The sequence below is a fragment of the Amblyraja radiata genome, chromosome 3, assembly GCF_010909765.2.
Source record: "Amblyraja radiata isolate CabotCenter1 chromosome 3, sAmbRad1.1.pri, whole genome shotgun sequence".
Lineage (NCBI taxonomy): Eukaryota > Metazoa > Chordata > Chondrichthyes > Rajiformes > Rajidae > Amblyraja > Amblyraja radiata.
This window is the reverse complement of record NC_045958.1, coordinates 14,294,344-14,305,340: the sequence shown is the minus strand read 5'-3', so window position 1 is coordinate 14,305,340 and position 10,997 is coordinate 14,294,344.

Genomic DNA, 10,997 nt, shown 5'->3' with positions numbered 1-10,997 from the left:
CAAAAAGTAGTAAACATTGCCCAGTCCATCATCGGCTCAGACCTTCCTTCCATCGAGGAGATTTATCGCAGTCGCTGCCTCAAAAAGGCTGGCAGTATCATCAAACATCCACACCATCCTGGCCACACACTCATCTCCCTGCTACCTTCAGGTAGAAGGTACAGGAGCCTGAAGACTGCAACAACCAGGTTCAGGAATAGCTACTTCCCCACAGCCATCAGGCTATTAAACCTGGCCCGGACAAAACTCTGATTATTAATAACCCATTATCTGTTATTTGCACTTTATCAGTTTATTTATTCATGTGTGTATATATTTATATTATGGTATATGGACACACTTATCTGTTTTGTAATAAATGCCTACTATGTTCTGTGTGCTGAAGCAAAGCAAGAATTTCATTGTCCTATACAGGGCCACATGACAATAAACTCACTTGAACTTGAACTTGAACTTTATTAGTATGGTTCCTGGTATAGCAGCTCCACATTAGGGGAGAGATGAAGTGGGTTAGTTCTCTATTCCGTTATGTATAGTGGAATGAGGTGACCATTTTGAGACATACAAAATAGTTAGATTGCTCAGTAGGGCAAAGACAAGGAAAATGTTACCCATGGCTAAGGACTACGAATTAGAATTCAAATCCCCAAAATAATGGGTTAAGCACTTAAGACAGATGAGGAGAAATGTCTTCACTAAAATAATAGTGAATCTTTGTTATTAACTACCCCAGAAATCTTTGTAGGCTCAGCTCTTTCAAAACTGAGATCTGTAGATTTCTGGATGTTAGTGGTATGAATGGATCTGGGAAATGGCAGGAAGGTGATGCTGAGAGAGATCTGCAATGATCATGTTGAATGGCGGTGTAGGTTTGTGGAGCTGAATAGCCTACTCCTGCTCCTCTTTCTTATGTTCTTACATTTCACATCCTTGCACAATCCCAAAATATTTTACAATCAATGAATTTATTTTAAGGTGAAATTTTGGAGACAAATTTATCAGCTAATGTATTTACAATGAAGCTCTACTACCATTGGTGGGATATATGTCCTGTTAGCAATTTATAGAAGATGAACAATAAATCCTGCACCAATAGCACCTTTGAATCCATTTTCAGATGACACTGGGAAATATTATTCCATCTAAGCAAGCCTCATTTTAATAATCTGCTGGAAATGCAGCATTGACAATAAAAAGAATTGATCCCAGAGTGCTGACCTGAAGCCCACTTCATGAAATCACAAATCTACAGTGGGACTTCTGAGCTGACAACACGTCCACAATGAAAATTTGAATTTATATTGCTTCTTTGAAGGAATAAAATGTCCTCAGGAATGGAATGGGACAAGCCTTCAAAACTAGTGTACCAGTGAGCAAGTTGGCAATGAATTCTTGTTGAGGAACAGAATTGCTGTTCACCAATATATTTGAGCTGGAATCAAGCAGGCAAAGTGAAGCAGCGACTTAAAATAAATCCCTATGCCGTCTGTAGCTAAGCACTGAAAAATGAGGACCGTCTGCCTGGGATTATCTCAATGTTCAGGTGAGGAGCCTGTAGCACAAGAGGACTCAGGAAATCTGTTCGTGATCTATTAGACCATCAATATTAATTGAGGAGATACAGATTAAATGAAATGCTATTATACAGCAATCCAAGGGTGGAGAGCATATCTAAATAAATACAACATTGAAGGTAATGAGGATAAGTAAACATGGATGATTAATTACTCAATGGAACACAATGGTTGTTCAGCTGTTGAAAGAATACAGATGGAAACTCAGAAATTTTACCGAAGGAATAAAATGGGGAGGCAGGAGGGGAGCACTGAGAAACTACCATGTTCTGTAATTATAGAATTGTTCTTGAGGATGTCGAACTTCAAGAAAGTTGGGAAATGTCAGTGATGGCTGTGAAGCAGTTGGGAGCATCCTATAGAAATAAAAATGCTGTGTAAATGCAGGTTTTGCCTGCTGCTTCCTTTATTTCTTTCATGCTCACAGACCTGAATTATGTAACACTCTCAAGCCCAGCCTTGGCAGAGAGGTCAATAACCAGAGGCCAGAGCTCTAAAGTAATTGAAAGGGGAGATGAGAATTTTTGTTCTCAAAGGGAGATAGGAGTCAGGAATTGATTGACTGTGAGGGTCGCTGAGATAGAAACACTTGGTTTTGTGCCAAGGTTTCAATATCACCGCAACACTTGTTTTTTGACTATTTCTTGGACTTTTCTGTCTGGGCTTTTCAACCACTGCATTTGAAGCTGGATGATGTGAAGGGATGAGAGTATGATGGACAACTTTTTGTTTCACAGAGTTTGGAGAGTCAATCGAAACTGAAGGCCATTATCAGAAACGTGCTGTCCTTTGTGAGTATAAAACTCTGAAGGGTCCTGACCTGAAACATCAACTGTTCATTTCTTTCCACAGATGTTGTCTGACCCACTGTGTTTTCCAGCATTTTGTTTTTTGCTTTGTGAGTATTGATGGTGAGATACAGCCAATTATATTTGTTGACATTCAGTTTTATGTGGGCTTGAGGGAGGTCCAATTTTGGAAATACCCTTCATCCTGCTGACTATGCATGCATGTTCTGTGAAACTTTGCTGCAATAATGAGTGGCTGCATTTGTTAGCTGTTGTGTTTCACTGTGTAGTCCATATGCCCCAGTGACAGTAAAAGCACAGTTGTAAATTTACATTTTGGTGCTATTTTCCAACAATGGAATCCTATTGAACTCAGCTCTGGCATCTCCCAAGGTGACAAATCACATAAACACAGGTAGAGGTACTAATTCTGGTTGTAAGGTGGAATAGTTAACAGGAGACAGAAGAACTGGATAGATACAGGGAATAGGGAATAGGAATATTTGCCCCTGACTTTAGTTGAGAGAATTGAAGGCTTTATGGCCAGGGTTGTGGATGATACAAAGATAGATGGAGGGGCTGGTAGTTTTGAAAAAGCAAGGACTCTGCAGAAGGACTTTGACAGGTTGGGAGTGTGGGCAAAGAAATGACAGATGGGATACAGCATAGCTAAGTGTGCAATCATACATTTTGGTAGTAAGAATAAAGGCCTAGACTATTTTCTAAATAGGGAGAGGATTCAGAAATCGGAGATGCAAAGGGACTTGGGGATGCTGGTGCAGGATTCCCAAAAGGTTAATTTGCAAGTTGAAACATAGAAACATAGAAATTAGGTGCAGGAGTAGGCCATTCGGCCCTTCGAGCCTGCACCGCCATTCAATATGATCATGGCTGATCATCCAACTCAGTATCCCGTACCTGCCTTCTCTCCATACCCTCTGATCCCCTTAGCCACAAGGGCCACATCTAACTCCCTCTTAAATATAGCCAATGAACTGGCCTTGACTACCCTCTGTGGCAGGGAGTTCCAGAGATTCACCACTCTCTGTGTGAAAAAAGTTCTTCTCATCTCGGTTTTAAAGGATTTCCCCCTTATCCTTAAGCTGTGACCCCTTGTCCTGGACTTCCCCAACATCGGGAGCAATCTTCCTGCATCTAGCCTGTCCAACCCCTTAAGAATTTTGTAAGTTTCTATAAGATCCCCTCTCAATCTCCTAAATTCTAGAGATTATAAACCAAGTCTATCCAGTCTTTCTTCATAAGACAGTCCTGACATCCCAGGAATCAGTCTGGTGAACCTTCTCTGCACTCCCTCTATGGCAATAATGTCCTTCCTCAGATTTGGAGACCAAAACTGTACGCAATACTCCAGGTGTGGTCTCACCAAGACCCTGTACAACTGCAGTAGAACCTCCCTGCTCCTATACTCAAATCCTTTTGCTATGAAAGCTAACATACCATTCGCTTTCTTCACTGCCTGCTGCACCTGCATGCCCACTTTCAATGACTGGTGTACCATGACACCAAGGTCTCGCTGCATCTCCCCTTTTCCTAGTCGGCCACCATTTAGATAATAGTCTGCTTTCCTGTTTTTGCCACCAAAATGGATAACCTCACATTTATCCACATTATACTGCATCTGCCAAACATTTGCCCACTCACCCAGCCTATCCAAGTCACCTTGCAGTCTCCTAGCATCCTCCTCACAGCTAACCCTGCCCCCCAGCTTAGTGTCATCCGCAAACTTGGAGATATTGCCTTCAATTCCCTCATCCAGATCATTAATATATATTGTAAATAGCTGGGGTCCCAGCACTGAGCCTTGCGGTACCCCACTAGTCACTGCCTGCCATTGTGAAAAGGACCCGTTTACTCCTACTCTTTGCTTCCTGTTTGCCAGCCAGTTCTCTATCCACATCAATACTGAACCCCCAATGCCGTGTGCTTTAAGTTTGTATACTAATCTCTTATGTGGGACCTTGTCGAAAGCCTTCTGAAAGTCCAGATACACCACATCCACTGGTTCTCCCTGAATCAGTAGTAAAGTAGGCAAAAGCAATGTTGGGTTTTATTCAATAAAATCTCAAAACAGGGGTGTAATGCTGAGATTTTATAAAGTACTGGTCAGACCATATTTGGAGTATTGTGAGCAGTTTTGGGCCCCATATCTGAGTAAGGATGTGCTGATGTTGGATATGGAGAAGATGTTTCCACGAGTGGGAGAGTGTAGGACCAGCCTCAGAATAAAAGGATGTTCTTCTTGATTAGTAAGGTTGTCAAGGGTTATGGAGAGAAGGCAGGAGAATGGGGTTGAGAGGGAAAGATAGATCAGCCATGATTGAATGGCGGAGTAGACTCGATGGGCTGAATGGCCTAATTCTGCTCCTGTGATTTATGAACTTATGAACTCATGACTCACAGATTTCTATCTTTAAAAAAAAGAATTTAAGAAGGAATGGCAGATGCTGGAAAATCGAAGGTAGACAAAAGTCTGAAGAAGGGTTTCGGCCAGAAACGTTGCCTATTTCCTTCGCTCCATAGATGCTGCTGCACCCGCTGAGTTTCTCCAGCACTTTTGCCTACCTTTAAAAAAAAGAATATCCAGTTGGTAAAATTCAGGGTGTTAAGTGATTTACTCATTAGCAGAACAGCCGATAGTTCAGAAGTCCCATCGAGCCACATGAGGGCTTCAAGGTCTGTTGGAAACAGGCAGTGGTGGAAGAATACTGCAGCAGTGGGTTTCAACGACAAATCTGAAAAAACTCAGTAAAACACAAAAAAATTAAGTTTTAATAAATCTTTAAACTCCTGGTACATTGTGTTGCATTGGTGTTACTTTGTTACAAAATAAGAACTCCACATGACTGTCTTGTTCAATAGAATCACAGTATGAGCACAGACATAAGGGCCTGTACCACTTGGGCGTCATTTGCGCGTCACGCAGGTGGCATGTGAAGATTTTGTGAATCCCAAAATCCTGAGGCGCCGTGCGCGACCGCGCGTTAATGCCTATGCCACCACGCCTCACCACGCGTGCATCACGACACGTGCGTTGCAACGCGTAAATTATGTCGCGTAAATGAAACGCAAGACACCCAAGTGGGACAAGCCCTTTAGATTCACAGAACAATTGCAAAGATGTATTATTTTACTGGAATCCCCCACCATAATGCATGGCTTCTCTGGACCTAATCAATGAAACTCATTTATTATTTGAATTGAATCATCAATACATTTTTTTAACTCAAGATAATGCATGTCAAATGAGGATGCATCTTCTCACATTCAGCGATAGGACCTCTATCAGTAAACCAACCAAGTTATTGTTTGTTTACAGATCGGCCATAACATTCACTTTGTTATAGATGAAACACAAATCATTCTTGTAGTTGTAAAGAGTTTAACGCATCCAAAATGCTAATATGAATGGATATGCAGTGATAGAACGGACTTGATGGGTCGAATGGCCTATTCTATTGGCCCACTCCTATTCCTTATGGCATGACATTTTGACCTCAATCCCTCGTGTGAGGTGTTTGAGGAATAGATCGGGTAGATGCACAGAATCTCTTGCCCAGAGTAGGTGAATCGAGGACAGAGGACATGTTGGGCAATGGGATATAGATGGAATGAATGATTGTCAAAACTTGGCAAACACAGTTTAAGATTAGATTAGATTAAACTTTATTAATCCCCTTATTCAGGGGAAATTCTGATGTCCTTGCAGCACACTAATAAAAATACAACACAGTATTCATAAAGAAATTCAACACCAAAACATCCCCCCACAGTGATTCCCACTGTGGGGGAAGGCACAAAGTCCAGTCCCCATCCTCTTGTCCACCCAAAGTCGGGCCTATTGAGGCCTCCACAGTCGCCGCCACGGCGCCCGATGTTCTCGCCGGGTGATGGTGCTCCGGCGTCGGGAGAACCCCCAGCGGCTTGGGGTGCCAGGAACGGCCGCCTTCCCACCGGAGACCGCGGCTTCCAAGCCAACAGACCGACCGACCGCGCCGGACGGAGCTCCGCACACTGGCGATCTCAGCAAGAGATCCCAGGCTCCGGGATGTGACGTTCAGCGCCGCAGCTGGCCGCTCCACAGAACCGCGGCTCCACAATGTTCTTATCGGCGGTCCCAGCATACTGGAGTTCCAGCGCGGCGACCCAGGAAAGGCATCGCCCGCTCCGCAATAGCGCTCCAACGCTGCGCCGCCGCCAAAGCCGATGTTCTGCGCCGCCGCCAAAGCCGATGTTCTGGCCAGGTCCCCTCGGGGAAACGTCGCTCCAGGACCCGCTGGTAGGCCGCAAGGACAGGTCGAAGTCGCTGCTCGGAGGAAGGCAACCCCTCCGACCAGGTAGGGACTCGAAAAGCAGTTTCCCCCTTCCCCCCCACCACCCCCCACACATAAAAAGATTAGGCCCCCTAACTACACACTCAATGTACTAAAAATAATAAAAAAGAAGGGAAAAAAAACGGACAGCTGCAGGACAGGCAGCCGTTCAGGACAGCGCCTCCTCCGGTTTAACATGGAGATTCTGAGTCATGAACTTCATCAGGAGGAATAAAAAGGCCGATTATTACATAAATGGAAAGAGATGCAAATGAATAATCTTCAGAAGGATTAGGTGCACCAGTGATTGAATTAGTAAAAGGTAGCAGGCAGGTCCAACAAGTAGTTAAGAGAGCAAATGGCATTTTGGCTTTTATTGCAAAGGGATTTTAGTGACAACTGCACAGGTTGATGGTGAGGCATCATCTGACATACTGTGATAGTTTGGTTCCCTTACCTGACAATGCGTGTGGCAACGCTGGAAGCCGTTTTTAGGATATTTGGTTCCGGAGATGAGGTTATCCCTGGAAGAAAGGCAAGACAGCTTGGACAATAGACAATAGGTGCAGGAGTAGGCCATTCGACCCTTCGAGCCAGCACCGCCATTCAATGTGATCATGGCTGATCATCCACAATCAGTACCCCATTTCTGCCTTCTCCCCATATCCCCAGACTCCGCTATCTTTAAGAGCCCTATCTAGCTATTTCTTGAAATTATCCAGAGAACAGGCCTCCGCTGAGGCAGAGAATTCCACAGACTCACAACTCTCTGTGTGAAAAAGTTCCTCATCTCCGTTCTAAATGCCTAACCCCTTATTCATAAACTATGGCCCCTGGTTCTGGACTCCCCCAACATCGGGAACATGTTTCCTGCCTCTAGAGTGTCCAAACCCTTAATAATCTTGTATGTTTCAATAAGATCCCTTCTCATCCTTCTAAATTCCAGAGTGTACAAGCCCAGCCGCTCCGTTCTCTCAGCATATGACGGTCCCGCCATCCCGGGAATTAACCTTGTGAACCTACGCTGCACTCTCTCAATAGCAAGACTGTTCTTCCTCAAATTTGGAGACCAAAACTGCACACAATACTCCAGGTGTGGTCTCACTAGGGCCCTGTACAACTGCAGAAGGACCTCTTTGCTCCTATACTCAACTCCTCTTGTTATAAAGACCAACATGCCATTCGCTTTCTTCACTGCCTGCTCTACCTGCATGCTTACTGTCATAGACTGATGAACAAGGAACCCCAGATCCCGTTGTACTTCCCCTTTTCCCAACTTGACACCATTTAGATAATAATCTGCCTTCCTGTTTTTTGCTACCAAAGTAGATAACCTCACATTTATCCACATTAAACTGCATCTGCCATGCATCTCCCACTCACCCAGCCTGTCCAAGTCACCCTGCATTCTCATAGCATACTCCTCACAGCTCACACTGCCACACAGCTTTGTGTCATCTGCAAATTTGTTTATGTTACTTATCTTAGAATTCGGACTTATTCAAACATATACGATCCAAAGGAAGTACAATAGGGTAGATGTTGGGATGTTTCCACCAGTGGGGGAGTCATGTACAAGGGGATGTAGCTGCAAAATAAGGGGCTAATCATTTAAAACTGAGGTTCATAACAATGTCATCTCTCACTGGAATCATCTGCTCCCGAGGGTGGTGGAGGCCAGACCATTGGTGGCTTTTAAAGTGAAGATGGATAAATATTTGAAAGACAGAGACTTTGTGGGGAATGGCATAGAAGAAGAGTTGAGGCCAACATAGATCTTATTAAATCGTGGGATTGGACCTGTTCCTAATTTTTTTGTAAACTTGTGCTCTTTTCCTGGTGAATTACTTTGTCCCAACAGAAATGTTTGACAGCTCAGAGTTGATCTCGGCAGTTAAGAGGTACTCCCATTGTAAATAGGTAATCCCATGGAACTATTTGTGCACATTCAAAATATTGAATTAAACTGTGCCACTGTAACCATTGAAATTATATTTATCATCTGTTTCTATCCTTCTGCTTTAGGGTATAAAAACACTATGTGCTTTGAGTTCAGATGAATTCCTTCACCAGATTTTCCCAACAGGTCTCTCTATGTGTCTGCTTGTGCCGAATAAACCAGGTCAGACTAGTCATAAGTGATAGGAGCAGAATTAGGCCATTTGGCCCATAAAGTCTACTCCACCATTCAATCATGGCTGATCTATCTCTCCCTCCTAACCCCATTCTCCTGCCTTCTCCCCATAACCTCCGACACTTGTACTAATCAAGAATTAGCAAGAAGGGTTTCTCCATTCACTGGGTAGACCATACAGCATCTTCGAGCAAGGTTCGAGGTAGCAATGACTGCTTTCTAATCCATTCCTCGTGGTGTTCAGACGTAGCAGTCCTGGCCAGTTCATGTTCCCCGGACTTGGAATATTTGACTGTGAAGTGCCCTCCCTACTACCTGCCGAGAGAATTCCAGGTCAGCTGCATTCAAGTCAAACGATCCCGAACAGTACAAGAAGGCCCGCTATGATCTCCACAAAGCCATCAAGGATGCCAAGAGACAATACTGGGACAAACTTGAGAATTATGGTGTCCCTGAAGGCTACACCTGTGGATAGTGCATCCAGCTGCAGCTTATAATTGGCTGCACGAGGGATCTGGAGCTGCAGCTGGACAACCTTAGGATTATCTGGGAGTATGAGAGTGTCATAGCAAGGAGTTATAGTGAGGTGATCACACTGTAGGACCATGCAGAAAATAGACAGGTGACCACCAGAAAAGGGAGTAGGCAGGGAATGCAAGAATTCCCTTTAGGTATTTCCCTCCAAAACAAGTAAACCCTTTTGGATACTGTTGGGGGGGATGAGGATAGCAGGTCAGGGGAGATCAGCAGTCAAGTCTCAAGTCTCTGGCACCAGACCTGTGTCCAAGGCACACTGGGAAAGGGTGAAGGCAGACAGAGCAATAGGGGACACATTAGTTAGGAGGGGCAGGTGGCCCAGGATGAAATGTTGCCTCCCTAGTGCCAATGTTCAGGATGACTTAGAATAGCTGTAGAGCATTCTCACGGGATATTCTTCCCAGAGTAAGTTAATCAAGAACAAGAGGACATAGGTTTCAGATGAGAGGAGAATGTTTCAATGGGAATCTGAGGGGAAACGTTTTCAGTTATATGGAACAAGCTGCCAGTAGAAATAGTTGAGACAGGTACGCTAACAATATTTAAAAGATATTTGGACAGGCACATGGACAGAAAAGATTGCAAACTTCCAATGAGCAACCTTTTCGGAACAGACCCGAGTGAACTTATTTTGAAACATAGAAAGTAGGTGCGGGAGTAGGCCATTCGGCCCTTCGAGCCAGCACCGCCATTCCATATGATCACGGCTCGTCCAGAATCAGTACCTCGTTGCTGCTTTTTCCCCACATCCCTTGATTCTGTTAGCCTTAAGAGCTATATCTAACTCTCTCTTGAATACATCCAGTGAATTAGCCTCCACTGACTTCTGTGGCAGAACGGTAGGGTCAGAGTGGAGCGATGCAGCCTGCCCGTCACCCTTCTACAGACTCCACACACATTACTTGGAGTCTTTTATAGGATGGATCGGACTCTGAGGCGCACATGCCCAAATTAGCCACAAATGAAACATTGCTGCAACACAAGGAAATTACAGTTTCATCCCATGGTGAGCTCTTGGTTCTTTGAATGAAAAAGAAAACTATAGATCAAACTACCGTAGGAAGTGTTGCATCATTTTGAGTAATCACTAAGACTATTGTCACAAAAGCAAACATAATATTGTGTCCAGTGAGCCAAACATTTGGGACGTATCCATCATTTGTCACTGAAGTGGAATGCCCACTGTTTTGCTGCACATTGTTGGTGAAGAAAATGAAATACAAAAAGAAACAAATTACGATGTTGATCACCCCCTGTGAACTGGACCACACATCAGGTATGCTTGAAGTGTATTTGTGCTGATGTGCATCACAATGAAAGAACCCCAGCCAGGTTCTCAGTGCCAGAATGCACCAAATCCCCTCTAACCATGGCCTTATTCCACGTGGGTAATTTTAATTTGATGAGATATTGGTCTCTTCAAAAATTATAAAGAAGATACTGGCGAATGCGTTTCCGCCTGAGGCTGTAGGAACTCCTGCACCGAGCCTTCTCCTGCCTGACAGAGTGAACATTACAATATACAGAGCTTTGCAATCCTGGACAGCCATGTGCATTCTGTGTTATCATTCAGGCTGTGGTTTAACTGCAAGCCTTCCCTTTATTCCACTATGATTTGTTTAAACCTCCCTTA